Source organism: Sciurus carolinensis, chromosome 1 (assembly GCF_902686445.1).
Source record: "Sciurus carolinensis chromosome 1, mSciCar1.2, whole genome shotgun sequence".
Lineage (NCBI taxonomy): Eukaryota > Metazoa > Chordata > Mammalia > Rodentia > Sciuridae > Sciurus > Sciurus carolinensis.
Window position 1 is genome coordinate 61,465,723 of NC_062213.1, and position 16,422 is coordinate 61,482,144.

Consider the following 16,422-nt stretch of genomic DNA (forward strand, 5'->3'; position numbering starts at 1 on the left):
ATTTGTGTAATCATAAATTTACATAGGGTAATGTTGTTTGATTCATTCTGTTATTTTTTCCCTTCCCCCCCACCCCTCCCACCCCTCTTTTCCCTCTATACAGTCCTTCCTTCCTCCATTCTTGCCCCCCTCCCTAACCCTAACTCTAACCCTAACACTAACCCCTCCCACCCCCCATTGTGTGTCATCATCCACTTATCAGCGATGTCATTCCTCCTTTGGTTTTTTGAGATTGGCTTATCTCACTTAGCATGATATTCTCCAATTTCGTCCATTTGCCTGCAAATGCCATAATTTTATCATTCTTTATGGCTGAGTAATATTCCATTGTATATATGTACCACAGTTTCTTTATCCATTCATCAATTGAAGGACATCTAGGTTGGTTCCACAATCTGGCTATTGTGAATTGAGCAGCTATGAACATTGATGTGGCTGTATCTCTGTAGTATGCTGATTTTAAGTCCTTTGGGTATAGGCCAAGGAGTGGAATAGCTGGGTCAAATGGTGGTTCCATTCCAAGTTTTCTAAGGAATCTTCACACTGCTTTCCAGAGTGGCTGCACTAATTTGCAGCCCCACCAGCAATGTATGAGTGTACCTTTCTCCCCACATCCTCACCAACACCTGTTGTTGCTTATATTCTTGATAATCACCATTCTAATTGGGGTGAGATGGAATCTTAGGGTGGCTTTGATTTGCATTTCTCTTATTACTAGAGATGTTGAACATTTTTCCATATGTTTGTTGATTGCTTGTAAATCTTCTGTGAAGTATCTATTCATTTCCTTAGTCCATTTGTCGATTGGACTATTTGCATTCTTGGTGTAGAGTTTTTTGAGTTCCTTATAGATTCTGGAGATTAGTGCTCTATCTGAAGTATGATTGGCAAAGATTTTCTCCCACTCTGTAGGCTCTTTCTTCGCATTGCTGATAGTTTCCTTTGCTGAGAGAAAGCTTTTTAGTTTGAATCTATCCCAGTTATTGATTCTTGCTTTTATTTCTTGTGCTATTGGAGTCCTGTTGAGGAAGTCTGGTCCTAAGCCGACATGTTGAAGATCTGGACCTACTTTTTCTTCTATAAGATGCAGGGTCTCTGGTCTGATTCCAAGGTCCTTAATCCATTTTGAGTTTAGTTTCGTGCATGGTGAGATACGGGTTTAGTTTCATTCTGTTGCATATGGATTTCCAATTCTCCCAGCACCATTTGTTGAAGAGGCTATCTTTTCTCCATTGCATATTTTTGGCCCCTTTGTCTAGTATGAGAAAATTGTATTTATTTGGGTTTGTGTCCATGTCCTCTATTCTGTACCATTGATCCACCTTTCTATTTTGGTACCAATACCATGCCATTTTTGTTACTATTGCTTTTTAATAGAGTGGAAGATCTGGTATTGCGATACCCCCTGCTTCACTCTTTCTGCTAAGGATTCCTTTAGCTATTCTGGGTTTCTTGTTCTTCTAGATGAATTTCATAATTGCTTGCTCTATTTCTGTAAGGTACGTCATTGGGATTTTAATTGGAATTGCATTGAATCTGTATAGCACTTTTGGTAGTATGGCCATTTTGATAATATTAATTCTTCCTATCCAAGAACATGGGAGATCTTTCCATCTTCTAAGGTTTTCTTTGATTTCTTTCTTTAGTGTTCTGTAGTTCTCATTATAGAGGTCTTTCACCTCTTTTGTGAGATTGATTCCCAAGTATTTTTTTTTTTTGATGCTATTGTGAATGGGGTAGTTTTCCTAATTTCTCTTTCTGAAGATTCATCACTTATGTATAAAAATGCATTAGATTTATGTACATTGATCTTATATCCCACTACTTTACTGAATTCACTTATGAGTTCTAAAAGTTTTCTGGTGGAATTTCCTGGTTCCTCTAAGTATATAATCATATCATCAGCAAATAGGGATAGTTTGAGTTCTTCTTTTCCTTTTTTTTTTTTTTTTCCAACTTATGATTCTTTTATTAACAGGGGCTTTGGTCATTTGAACCAAAAAAATATACATATGTATTTAAAGGGGGGGTCCTCCAGTCTTTGTTTTGCAAGGCAAATGATCACTGAGTGCACTTATGATTTCTGACCTCAAACACCTGTTGGGTCTTACTTACCCTGATGACTGGAAGACACCTTCCCGGCCCTGGTGATGCCTCTTCCTCCCCCCAGTCCTTGTAGATTGTCCCCATGCTATTCTCTGAAGTCCCTATAATATGCCAGGGTACTCCAACATTGACATGTTCCCCATAGCTCCCTCTTCAAACCGTCACCACATGGTGTTAGCTAGCTTGTCCACATAAATTTGCCCGGCAGGTTATACACTAAGCAGCAGACAGTGTGCCACAAAGTACAACTCTCCTCCGTCATCTCAGAACTGAAGTTCCGAACTACACGCAGTCATCTTCCACCTCCACTGTCTTCTGGCTCTTCCCGGCTTCTTGCAGGGCAGTCTGACCCGTATGTCCTTCATTGGCTACAACCAAGTAGTGCAGGGCCTTCCCCTGGACCTCTCACACTGGAAGATCCTGACCCCGTCTTCACAAGCTCCAGAAAACAATCAGGTCCCACAGACAACAGCAAGATACGAGGTCATGCCCAACACTTCCAAAACATAGCAAAGTAACGAGAACTAAGTGTGACCACTGAACAGCTTTTGATTTAAGCCCCATCCCTCCTGGGAGAATATTTCTCCAACGAAAGTTCTTTCCAGAACCAAATATATTTGACCCATATCAAGGTTACCAAACATGAACCATAAAAAAGATTGTTGTATGGGGGTAGAAAAAAATACAAAAACAAAGCAGAAAACGTTGAGCTGGTTCCTTTTCCTCAGGTGTCAGTCCATCCTTGCCAGTTGAGCAGAGTCCATTAGCCTTGAACCGCGCATCACGCCGACTCGCCCTTCTCTATCCGCCGCACCAGCGCCACCAGCATCTCTGCCATCTTGGCCAGCTCCTTGACCTTCTCCTCCGCCTTCTCGCAGCGCGGGGCCGCCCTGGGCGCCGCGCCGCCATCAGCGCCCTGCAGGTAGTTCAGCGCGCTCTCCTCCGAGGCCTCCACCTGCGTCTTGATCTAGATGAGCATATTGTCCTCTCCCACAGCTTGCCGTGGTTGCACGCCTGCGCCCAGCCGGGCTCACGGGTCAGCGCCGCGATGTCCTCCCGCATCTCGTTGATGACCGGCAGCAGGAACTGCTCGAAGTTCTCCTCGGGCTCCAGCACCTCCACCTCCTCGGGTTCGGCCAGCTCCACCATGTCCAGGGGCCACATCTCGCGCTCCGGCCGCCTGCCAAGCAGCTTCCAGTCCTTTCCTGCTCCTAATCGTAAGCCTTCGGCCTCAGCCCACGGCAGCGGGAAGCGGAGTTCTTCTTTTCCTATTCGTATCCCTTTACTTTCTTTGGTCTGTCTAACTGCTCTGGCTAGAGTTTCAGGGATGATATTGAATAAAAGTGGTGAAAGAGGGCATCCCTGCCTTGTTCCAGTTTTTAGGGGGAATTCTTTCAGTTTTTTACCATTTAGAATGATATTAGCCATGGGCTTAGCGTTGATGGCCTTTACAATGTTAAGGAATGTTCCCACTAGCCCTATTTTTTCTAGAGTTTTGAGCATGAAGGGGTGCTGTATTCTGCATCTATTGAAATAATCATGTGATTCTTGACTTTAAGTCTATTGATATGGTGAATTACATATATTGATTTCCTAATGTTGAGCCAACCTTGCATCCCTGGGATGAAACCCACTTGATCATGGTGCACTATCTTTTTAATGTTTTTGTATGTGATTTGCTAAAATTTTGTTGTTGAGAATTTTTGCATCCATGTTCATTAAGGATATTGGTCTGAAATTTTCTTTCCTCTATGTGTCTCTGGTTTAGGTATCAGGTTAATATTGGCTTCATAGAATGAGTTTGGGAGGGTTCCCTCCTCTTCTATTTGATGGAATACTTTGAGAAGTATTGGAATGAGTTCTTCTTTAAAGGTTTTGTAGAACTCGGCTGAGAACCCATCTGGTCCTGGACTTTTCTTTGTTGGTAGGCTTTTGATGACTTCCTCTATTTCATTATTTGAAATTGGTCTATTTAAATTGTGTATGTCCTCCTCGTTCAATTTAGGCAATTCATATGTCTCTAGAAACCTGTTGATGTCTTCAAAATTTTCTATTTTGTTGGAGTATAGATTTTCAAAATAGCTTCTAATTATGTTTTGTATTTCACTTGTGTCTGTTGTGATATTTCCTTGTTCATTCCGAATTTTAGTGATTTGGGTTTTCTCTCGTCTTCTCTTTGTAGTGTGGCTAAAGGTTTATCAATTTTGTTTATTTTTTCGAAGAACCAACTATTTATTTTGTCAATTTTTTGTATTGTTTCTTTTGTTTCAATTTCATTGATTTCAGCTCTGAGTTTAACTATTTCCTGTCTTCTACTACTTTTGTTGTTGGTCTGTTCTTTTTCTAGGGCTTTGAGCTGTAGTGTTAGGTCATTTATTTTTTGAGTTTTACTTCTTTTATTGAATGCGTTCCATGAAATAAATTTTCCTCTAAGTACTGCTTTCATAGTGTCCCAGAGATTTTGATATGATGTTTCTTTGTTCTCATTTACCTCTAAGAATTTTTTAATTTCCTTCCTAATATCTTCTGTTATCCATTCATCATATAATAGCATATTGTTTAATCTGCAGGTGTTGGAGTAGTTTCTGTTTTTTACTCTTTCATTTATTTCTAACTTCTATCCATTATGGTCTGATAGAATACAAGGTAGTGTCTCTATCTTCTTGTATTTGCTAACATTAGCTTTGTGGCATAATATATGGTCTATTTTAGAGAAGGATCCATGTGCCGCTGAGAAGAAAGTGTATTCGCTCTTGGTTGGATGGTATATTCTATAAATGTCTGTTAAGTCTAAATTATTGATTGTGTTATTGAGATCTATGGTTTCTTTGTTCAATTTTTGTTTGGAAGATCTGTCCAGTGCTGAGAGAGGCGTGTTAAAATCACCTAGTATTATTGTGTTATGGTCTATTTGGTTTCTGAAATTCAGAAGGATTTGTTTGACATACATGGATGAGCCACTGTTTGGGGCATAGATGTTTGTGATTGTTATATCTTGCTGATTTATGGTTCCCTTAAGCAGTATGAAATGTCCTTCTTTATCCCTTCTGACTAACTTTGGCTTGAAGTCCACATTATCTGAAATGAGGATGGATACTCCAGCTTTTTTGCTGAGTCCATGTGCATGGTATGTTTTTCCCCATCCTTTCACCTTTAGTCTATGGGAATCTCTTTCTATGAGATGAGCCTCTTGCAGGCAACATATTGTTGGATCATTCTTTTTAATCCAAACTGCCAGTCTATGTCTTTTGATTGATGAATTCAGGCCATTAACATTCAGGGTTATTATTGAGATATGATTTGTATTCCCAGTCATTTGGTTCATTTATTTATTTTATTTATTTATTTATTTATTTGACACACCTTGGTTTCTCCTTTATTTGACAGTTCCTTTAGGATAATTTCTCCCTTTGCTGATTTGCTTCTTTGTGTTTTATCTCTTCCTCATGGAATATTTTGCTGAGAATGTTCTGTAATGCTGGCTTTCTTTTTGTAAATTCTTTTAGCTTTTGTTTATCATGGAAGGATCTTATTTCATCGTCAAATCTGAAGGTAAGTTTTGCTGGGTATAAGATTCTTGGTTGGCATCCATTTTCTTTCAGGGCTTCAAAAATGTTGTTCCGGGCCCTTCTAGCTTTTAGGGTCTGGATTGAAAAATCTGCTGATATCCGTATTGGTTTCCCCCTGAATGTAATTTGGTTCTTTTCTCTCACAGCCTTTAAAATTCTGTCTTTATTTTGTATGTTAGGTATTTTCATTATAATGTGCCTTGGTGTGGGTCTGTTGTAATTTTGTGTGTTTGGAGTCCTATAAGCCTCTTGAACTTGATTTTCCATTTCATTTTTCAGATTTGGGAAATTTTCTGATATTATTTCATTGAATAGATTGTTCATTCCTTTGGTTTGTTTCTCTAAGCCTTCCTCAATCCCAATAATTCTCAAATTTGGCCTTTTCATGATATCCCATAGTTCTTGGAGATTCTGTTCATGATTTCTTACCATCTTCTCTGTTCAACTTTGTTTTCAAGGTTAAATATTTTGTCTTCAATATCTGAGGTTCTGTCTTCCAGGTGTTCTATCCTATTGGTTATGCTTTCTATGGAGTTCTTAATTTGGTTTACTGTTTCCTTCATTTCAAGGTTTCTGTTTGGTTTTTTTCAATATCTCTAACTTTTTATTGAAATGGTCTTTTGCTTCCTGTATTTGCTCTTTTAACTGTCGATTGGTGTGATCATTCAATGCCTGCATTTGCTCTTTCATCTCATCATTCAATGCATGCATTTGCTCTTTCATCTCATCATTTGCGTCCCTGATCATTTTAATTATGTACATTCTGAACTCCCTTTCTGTCATTTCTTCTGCCATGCTGTCATTGGATTTTATTGATGTAACATCTAGATATTTTTGGGGCATTTTCTTCCCTTGTTTTCTCATATTGTTCAGGTATCAATGGACCGCTAAGATATTGCAGATTTCCTCTATTGACTTATAATGTCCCTGAAGATTGGTAGTATATCCCCTCTTATCCTTCAGTAGCCTGAAGTCTTGGAGGAAGTTGATAATGCGGTGCTCCACAAGGAAGCTGCCTCTCTAGGGTTGGTGACCTTCAGGTGGGGTATATTCCCTGCTAGTGGGCAGAGGTGCCTCCACTTGTTGACCAATGGTCATCCAAAGGGGAACTAGGCTGCGGGCTGAGACAAGGCCTGTTTGGGCCTGTGTCTCTGGTTTTACTGTCCTTGTGGGAAAACCTCACCTGGCAGGGAAGACTCACCTGGTAGGGAGGTCTCGCTGGTCAGTTCCCCTCCTAGAGGTTCCCCTCATCTACATCTACTGCCTGGGCTGGGCTGCCTTCCTCTGTAATGTTCCCAGGGGCCTGGACCTACCTCCTGGGTCTGGGAGCCTCACCCTTTGCAGACAAGTCTCCTTAGGCTGCCTCTCCTCAGAGAATCTGCCCGCAGTCCTGGAAACTTTGCTCCGCCCTAAGCATGTCTCTGTGAGGCTCTTCCACCAAGAAGCCGCCTAGGTCCTGGGACCCTGCTCTGCACCTAATCGTCTGACTATGTGGCCCCTCCTCTCATCAGCCACCTGGAGCCCCGTACAGTCGCTCCGAGTCCCAGCAACCCACCACATGCCTCTTCCTCTGGACAGCCGCCCGGTGTTCCGACGCGGTCACTAGGAGTCCAAGCAACTCACTTTGCGTCTCCTCCTCCCGCCAACCGCCCGTAGCCCTAGGCAGTCACTCCGAGTCCAAGTGACCCGCCCCGTTCCTCCTCCTCCTCCGCGCAGGCCCCCAGTGTTCTGGAGCGGTCACTTTGAGTCCAAACAACTCACCACTCGCCTCCTCCTCTGAGCAGCCACCCGGAGCTCTGCAGTCACTCCTAGTCCAAGCGACCCGCTGCGCTCCTCCTCTTCCTCTGGGCAGCCCCCTGGTGTTCAGAAGCAGTCACTCTGAGTCTAAACAGCTCGCCATGCAGCTCCTCCTCTGGCAACCGCCTGTAGCTCTGGTGCAGTCACTCCGAGTGTAAGCGACCCGCCGCGCTCCTCCTCCTCCTCCTCCGGGCAGGCCCCGGTGTTCAGGAGCGGTTGCTCTGAGTCCAAACAGCTCGCCACACAGCTCCTCCTCTGGCAACCGCCTGAAGCTCTGGTGCAGTCACTCTGAGTCCAAGCGACCCGCCGAGCTTCTCCTCTTCTTCCGGGCAACTCCCTGGTGTTCGGAAGCGGTCGCTCTGAGTCCAAACAGCTCGCCATGCAGCTCCTCCTCAGGCAGCCACCCGGAGCCCCAGTGGTTGCTCCGAGTCCAAGCACTGTGCTGAGCAGCCTCCTCTACGATGCTCCCAGTTGTCCGAGTTCACTGCTCCAGCAGGGGGAGGGGCATCTCGTTGGGCAACTCTACTTCACAAAGTTCCCTGCATTCCGAGACTACCGCCCCATCCGGGATGCCTCCCCAACGGGAGAGACTCACCCGGCGGCTTTGAGTTGGTCCCAAGTCTCTCACTATCTCCTCTTTTGAATCCTGCGTCCTGGAGCAACATGAAATGCAGCCGCCCTCTAGTCCACCATCCTGAAACCTCTTGCTTTTTTCTTGATTAGACTTATTTATTTTTTATCAAATTTTAGTTGTGTATTTCTTCTCTGTTTCATATATTTGTGCTTCTACTCTTATTTTTTCCTTCCAACTACATAATTTGAAAATAATTTGATTGTTATTCTAGCTTCTTTCTGATACATGTTATAAATGTTCATTGCCTGCCACCCTCTCCAAGAACAGCTACCACTTGCTGTTCCCCAGTCTGGGATTTCATACATACCTGTAAAATGCCTGTTTGTCTTTCCTGTTTGTCATTTCAAGGCTTTAAGTTCTACATGGTGCAGCAGATAAGGATTGGGTCTCTTGCAATGGACAGGTGCTCAGCTGAAATTCAGAGGTGGATGTAAAAGTGGTTTCCTGTTGGGCTGGGGGTGTGATTCACAGGAAGAGCACTTGTCTAGCATGCACAAGGTCCTGAGTTCAATTGTCAGCACTGCTAAATAAATAAATGTGGTTCCTTGTTAATTTCTCCTTATTTAAGCCTCTCTAATATAGAGCATCCTAACTATCAGTGTGTAGCAGGCTCACTCCAGTCACTTTAAACAACACATTTCCTTTGCTATCCCCTCTACAAATACTAAATCTCTTCAAATGTAGGATGTCACTGGCTATCTGAAGAGCCTTTTGTGTACAACTGAGAAAGAAAAATGTTTTGAATTAAATTGTGACACAATTCCTTTCTTAGCACATTGATTGTAAGAAGCATCTGTTAGAAGTGTTGTTTTCAGAGATGTAAATATGTAAAGGAAAAATTACTTCTCAGAATCAACTAATGGTAGTTGGCCTGGTTTGGGAATCTAGGCATCCATGTGTTTTAAATGAGCCTGAGGTGGTTCTGTTCACTGCCCCAATACTTTTGCTATGTATCTTCTTCAGTCATTCTTTCATATGATAAAGAAGAATGCTTTGAACCCTTAATGAACTCCAGGTTCTATAAAATATATAATGTGTATATATTTTATGCATAATGTATTTTTTATATATTTAATGACAGTAGACATTAATATGACTTGGTTCCCATCCTTAAGGAGTTTATGCCCTAGTATAAAAGGGGTAGGTAAATTAGCATTTACAATTTTTTTCATTACTGGGGATTAAATTCAGATCCTCACTCATACTAAGAAGCCCTCTATCACTAAGCTGTATCCTGAGCCCTTTTCATTTTGAGGCAGAGCCTTGAACTTATGATCTCCCTGCCTCAGCCTCCTGAGTAGATGGAATTACAGGTGTGCACCACTACACCTACCTTACAATCATTTTCCTGTCTCCCTCACTAGGCCATTAGTGCAATAATTTATCTTGAAATGTCTCTATTTCCAACAGTACAAGAGAATATGCCAACTTTATGTCTAGTGGGTGAAGAGTCTCATCTTTTTCATAATCTACTGCCCACTGCTCCACACATCAGATCCACAGACATCAGAAAACCATGGGCAATAGTGCTGTTTCCAGCTAAGAAGCAACTGAAACTTCAGCACTAATACACGTAAGGAAAGAGGAGTATACTTGGCTAGACTTGGCTGGAAAGGTTAAGCTCCACTTAAGAGAGTCAGCAAAAAAAGAGATCAAAAAATTAAAATTAAAAATGGAATAGAAAATGAAAGAGGTGGCAAACTGCAGAGGTGGTGGGTAGACAATATGACAGTAAAGATTACAAGCAGCAGACCACAAAAATCACCAGCAGCTAGAGGTGAGAGTGGGATAGTGGAGTGAAACAGACATTATTACCTCTTGTACATGACTGCATGACCCATGTGATCCTACAATATGAATAATCAGAAAAATGAGAGGTTACACTCTATTTATGTATGCTCTATCAAAATGTATAAATGCATTCTACTGTCATGTACAACTAATTAGAACAAATAAAATAAATTTTAAAATATTAAAGGTGACAAAAAAAAAAGAGGTGAGTGTGGACAAAAGAGCTGGCAACAAAAAGACACACAAAAAAGACGAAAACAGCCTTAGAGCTTAAGAGCAAACAGAATCTCAGTAGCTCTTTCAGGCACAATGTGAGGAATTTGGAAAAGGAATGAGCCTAATCCTACCCCAAAAATAAATGTTACAAAGAAGAGCAACTGATGTCTGAACCATTCTTTTCTGTTATTAAAATTACCATGCAATCCCGTCTAAAAACTTTGGAGTTTAAAGGGTGAAGACTGAGTCATACAGAAGATGCCTTTGAGGAACTCCTAAGAGTTTCAAACTGATGAGACTCCATTGTGTTTCTATATAACCTAACAGCTTTGTTTTTGCATAGGTGTAGTCTGTCAGATGATGTCCCTCTCCTGGATGTTATTAAGCACAAGAAAGTAGAACTCCCCACTTATACTTTCCACGGAAATTTTTCTGAGTTTGCCTTACATATTCACACTTAACATGTTTACATTCTACCTCCACCCAAAATATGGAGTTTAAATGTATATTGATGGATAAACCAAAAGGGAGTTTATATAGGTGTCCATCTCTAAATTATATATCCCCCTTATTCCTTATAAATTCCTTAATATTCTAATTTATGTGCCCTTCTTATTCCTTCCAATAACCTGTTATTTGGATGATTTAGTGTAAGTCCCAGGGAACTCCATACCGGACCTTCAGAGTGCATCAGCAAGTATCTGCCTCAACATATTCAGAGATCTACCATCAAGGGACCAGAAGATACGCAAATATGAATACCAGCTCCAAAAACCTATTTATTAATGCTTTTAATAAGTGTAAAAACATAGATGAATTCTAAGGCTATTTCTTTCTTAAAACTGGTAGACATATCAGACTCTTCAACTTGAGTACTGGCAAATAGGCCAACAATGTCAAATGTGTCCTGTGTTGGGTTTCCTCTAAGAAGTACAGAGACATGTGAAGTTATGATACTTAGTCCTATCATATATAGAGTTTAAATATCATCATTACCTCACTTATTTATCATTTATTGAGTTCCTGGTTTATATTAGACATTAGGAGACCAGTCTTCCCAGTCCAATGGAGGAAAGAAACATGTAAATATTCAATTAAGGTAATATAAGGCATCTAACACAGCACCTGGTAATTCCAGGTACCAAATCCATGTTTGCAGAATTGAATGAGCACAAATGTTCATGTGACCACCAGGAGCTCAATTCAAGATTCATTGTCAAAAATATAGAACACACCCAGCAGCTTGGGAGACTGAGGTAGAAGGATACAGAGTTCAAAGCCAGACTCAGCAAAAGTGAGGCACTGAGCAACTCAGTGAGACCCTGTCTCCAAATAAAATACAAAACAGGACCGGGGATGTGACTTGGCAGTTAAGTGCCCCTGAGTTCAATCCCTGGTACCATGCCCCCCACCAAAAAAAAGAACACAAGACAGGCAAGCTAGGGAACTAGGTTTAATTGAATCATTCATGGCTTTGTGAGCTATGTTGAGAGGTCTGATTTTTTTTCTGGCACAAATGAAAATGACTGAAGATTTTTTAGCAAGGGAAGGGCATTATCTATGCTATCTGGACAACAGTAGAGGTGATGGATGGGGAAAAGTGAGCCTGCAGTAAGGAAGAGCTGTTGAAAGGCCATTGCAATTGTCAAAGTAAAGGATGACAAGACTTGGAGAAGAGGGTCCCAAGACATGTTTAGTAGAGAATTGACAGAACTTGGAGACTGGATGCATTTCTGAAAGAAAGGGTAGAATCAAGAGTGACTCTGAGGAACCTAGCTTGGGCAAATACATAGGGACTCATTTATCAAAACTGATTACAGGAACAGGAGTGAGACAGAGGAGGAAGGAGAGGCAGATAACAGATACCACTTCAGATATGATGGAGTTGAGGTGCCTCTAAGACATCTGAGTTCAGCTCTCCTGTGGCCACTTGGAACTAAAAGAATATCTGAACCAGAGATACAGGTTATAACTCCAAGAAAACTAATTAAGGAGACAAGGCAGTTTTTACACACAGAAACAATTAATGAACAAAAAAGCATGGACTGCATTTAAATTGCCTTAAGTGGGATAAGCATGAGTGGAGTTCAGAAGCTGGGAGAACTATGTCAGCTGGCAGGGTGGGGAAAGGGAGCTTGGCCTTGAGGGATGAATAGAATCCCAGGGCATTTCTATGAACAGAGCATGGACAATACAAGTCCAGAGACCAGCAGGTGCCCAGGAAAGAAAAAGAACCTGCCTGATGGAGGAGGAAGTTTAGAGATGTTAGGTTAAAGAATATAGACATCAGGACTGAAAAATAAGGGGGAAGGAGGTAACTAGGTGTCCTGAAAATGAGGTCTTAATGAAATAGAGAACAGGAGTTGTTACACATTGTGGAGAAATACAGAACTCAAGGCTGGCAAGCTAGGGAGCTAGTTTTAATTGAATCATTCATGACTTTGTGTCATGAGGAAATATTTAACCACTCAATCAACATGAGGTTTGTGAGACTTGTTCATGGATATTTATGTCTGTGCCTAATACCATGCTATTGTCTCTTCACTAAAGCCCTTAGATCATCTGCATTTAGATAGAAGATTCTAAAAGTTTTACAAAAGATATGCCAAAGTGAAGAAGCAGAACAACAGTGAAATTTCACAATGTCAAGTATCATTACAATAAAGGACTCTGACTAACAAATATTTCCATGTTCCTGCAGATGGTCCATAATAACAGTGTTTTGTTGAACAGTTTATAATATGTCTTCTGTAATGAGAGAACCTATTTAACATATGCTTTCTTTTATCCTTGACTACATAAGTCCTTTTATATGGTGACTCTAAAATACTTATGAGCTACCCAAAATTGTAGGATAATATTGAACAATAGGAACAGGGACCCCTTTTATTTTAAACTAAAAATCTGGTCAAGGAGAACTGGGGATGCAACTCAGTGGTAGAGCACTAGCATATGGAAGTTCATGGGTTCAGCACTGAAAAAGGGAGAGAGAGAATGTAAGCAAGTGTTTTAGTCAGTTATTTTGCTGCATGACTAAAGGACCCAACCAGAACAACTGTAGAGGAGGAAAACTATTTGATGGCTCATGATTTCAGAGGTCTCCATCCATAGACAGCCGGCTCCATTCCTTGGGGCTCAAAGTGAGAACATCATGGCAGCACAGTGTGGCAGAGGGAGGCATTTCACACAGTGATCAGGAAGCAAAGAGAGAGAGAGTCCACTCTCTGTATACAAAATATATACCCCATAGCTGTGCCCCCAATGAACCACTTCCTCCAGCCACACCCTACCACTTCTGTTACCTCTCAGTTAATTCCTATCCAGGGATTAATTCACTGATTGGGTTAAGACTCTCACAAGACAATCATTTCTCCTCTGAACCATCTTGCATTGTCTCACACGTGAGCTTTTGGGGGACATCTCACATCTAAACCATAACAACAAGGATCTAACAAAGGATGTTCATGCTTCTTCTAGATATGAGAGTTACCTTAGGAGACATAGAATAGCTGGGACCCAGTCTTATCTGTTCTAAGTTCATGTTAGTTGGACCATCATGGCCACCATGGCCACTATGGCCATAGCTCCACAAGGAAGATGTGAGTAGAAGTGGACACTGTGAAGGGTTCAGGAATGGATAAGGGATCTGAGTTCATTCAATGGGACACAATGGTATGTATGGATGCTTACATAATAGCCATGTCCCAGTCCACCCCTTCTTCCTTGTTAATTGAACTCGGATTTTGTTTAGTTATTGAGTCACCTGAACTACATACATGGGCACATACCTAAGTCCAAAGAAAAAAATGTTAATAACCCTAAAACTATTCAGGTCATCAAATTCTCCTTGAAAAGGATTGGTAAATTCTGAGGGTATTCTATAACACAGACCCATGAGAAGTAAGGAGAGTTCTGTTCAGTCAGTTCTGAAGAGTTTTTCTGCATTCTGGAGAGAAGGCACAAATCAGAGACTTATTCCTTCCTCTCTCTGGATGTTATCACATGATTCTGGACACTGCTGCAACTATCTGAAACTAAGCAAAGGCCAAGAAACCCATAGAGAAGTTGACCAACAGACTTGACATCTTTGATCCCCTGAGTTAGTAAACTCTGAAGCTCCCCTTACCTCTGAATATCCTACCTTGTGAGAAAAGCAAACCTCTTTTATCCAATATTCATGATCAAAACCATCCTAACAGATATAGGCTCAAACCCGGGACTTTCGTTGCCACCCTTGGAAAGAAGTTCCTCTTCCTTTTGTGTGTTAATCTGGTGGGATGTGACCCTGGAGATCTTAACCACCTTCCATGAGGGAGACAACACCAAGAAAATGTTTAAAAAATTAAAAAAAAAAAAAAACAGAGAAGAAAACAGTGCCGAAAGATAGAAAGACACAAATTCTCAGTGACATTGTTTAAGAAGCTAGATGTAGTTTTGCACAAAGCTGCCCCTAACTTTTTCAGCTATGTGAACTGAAACAGTCCCTTTTTTTTGCTTATGCTAGTTTGAGTTGTCTCTCTCCCATTTGCAATTTTACAATACCTACACATACCCAGGGAGGGAAGGAGGGAGAAAAACTTAAATGACATTTGGAAAACCCCTAGCACAGTGTCAGGCACATACTAGGCACTCAATAATTGAGGAGGAGCCTAAATTTGTTTTCAGTGCCTGTTTTACCCTTCAGTCAAATCATCATGAATAAACGAGCATCAAAACTCTCCAGTTCCCACCACCTCCCCCATCTCAACTGGTCTACAAACTTGATGAAACATTCAAATGCCCATAGTAGTCCCCAAAATAAGTTAGGAGAAAAAAAGTAAGGCAGTCAGTGAGTATGACCTCTCCTTATTTCCCTACCAAAAGAAAATTCCTTTTACATATCCTGTCCTTCTAATATAAATTATTCCTAGCTGTTTCATCCTCCAGTTCTGCCCACTGGCCAGGTGTGAGTCCCAACATTTTATGAATTATAATCACATTCAGAGGTCAAATCTGGTTCAGTCCTCTGTCATGGCATATTTGGTTTATTTGCTAATGTTTGCCTAAGAGATTTCAAGTCTCTGGACATGATGAATATTCCTCATTGAATCCTCAGTATCTAATCCAGTATCTTACACACTGAAGGCATTGATGATGTTTGTTAATTGAACAGGTGAATTTATTTAGTCTCAGTCACCCTTAATTTATATAAGAAAAAAGGGGGGGGACATTCTTTGAAGATGAACCATGCTAGAGAGCTCAAACACATAAGATTACTTATTGATAAGGAGTGGGGGCTGAGGGTATAGTTCAGCAGTAGAGAGTAAGACCTTGTGTTCAATCCTCAGCACCAAAAAGAAAGAAAAAAAAAAAAAAAGGAGGGGGATGACTTAGTTGCAGAAGCTAATTCTAGTTGATTAATTAGAAAAATAAATTATTAAAAAGATATTGGGAGCGAGGCATGGTGGCACATGCCTGTAATCCTAACAACTTGGGAGGCTGAGACAAGAAGGAGCACCAGTTTGAGGCCAGTCATGGTAACTTAGTGACACCCTCTCTCAAAATTAAAAATTAAAAAAAAGAGAGGATATAGCTCTGAGGCAAAGTGTCCCTGAGTTCATCCCCAGTACCACACACACACAAAAGACACTGGATAGTTGGGAAGGCTGGAGAACCACATGCAAGTCCTACCTTACCATTGAAAAACAAAGCCCAATTTCAAACTACAGAACTAGCCAGGTGAGAAAAACCTCACCCCACCACATATGGAAGAAAACGCTGTCATGGCTAATGGAACCACCAAAAATGGAAGCTCTACTCCTAGCAAGTTTTCTCAAGTTCTTCATGGTTGAACTGCAGACTTATACAGGTGCATCTGATGGGCAAAATCTGGATCCATACTTGTGTCCTAGCTGCAAGGTGGCTTGGAATTTGAATCTAAACTAGGGAGAAATTTTTCATGATAGGAGGGGTTTCCCTAAATATAGAAAAAAAAATCCCAAATGATGAACATTCATGAATATTATGCATGTCCCCTCTCTTAGAACTTGGAATTTTAGGCAAAGTCATCTACATGAATGATTCCCATATCATCTGGACCAAAGCATACAAAGAAGGGTGAGCTGACTCTTTAAACTGTTCTCCTCTGACCTTCTCTCTGGCATTAGCCACCTAAGCTGACCTTTGTGCGCAAAAACGAAACTAAATAAATGTGGGAAAGGCCTTGTGTAAGAAATTTGCCTCAAGTAATAATAGGCAAAAGTGAATGCTAAGCAGTTTGCACTTGTGAAGTAGGATTTTATTTCATTCTACACCAAGGTAAATGAAGAG

General features: G+C 41.1%; 1 pseudogene; it reads right to left on the reverse strand.

The window, feature by feature from the left end:
• Positions 1-2,290: 2,290 nt before the first annotated feature.
• LOC124961530 (MORF4 family-associated protein 1-like) lies at positions 2,291-3,270 on the reverse strand (annotated as a pseudogene).
• Positions 3,271-16,422: the final 13,152 nt, after the last annotated feature.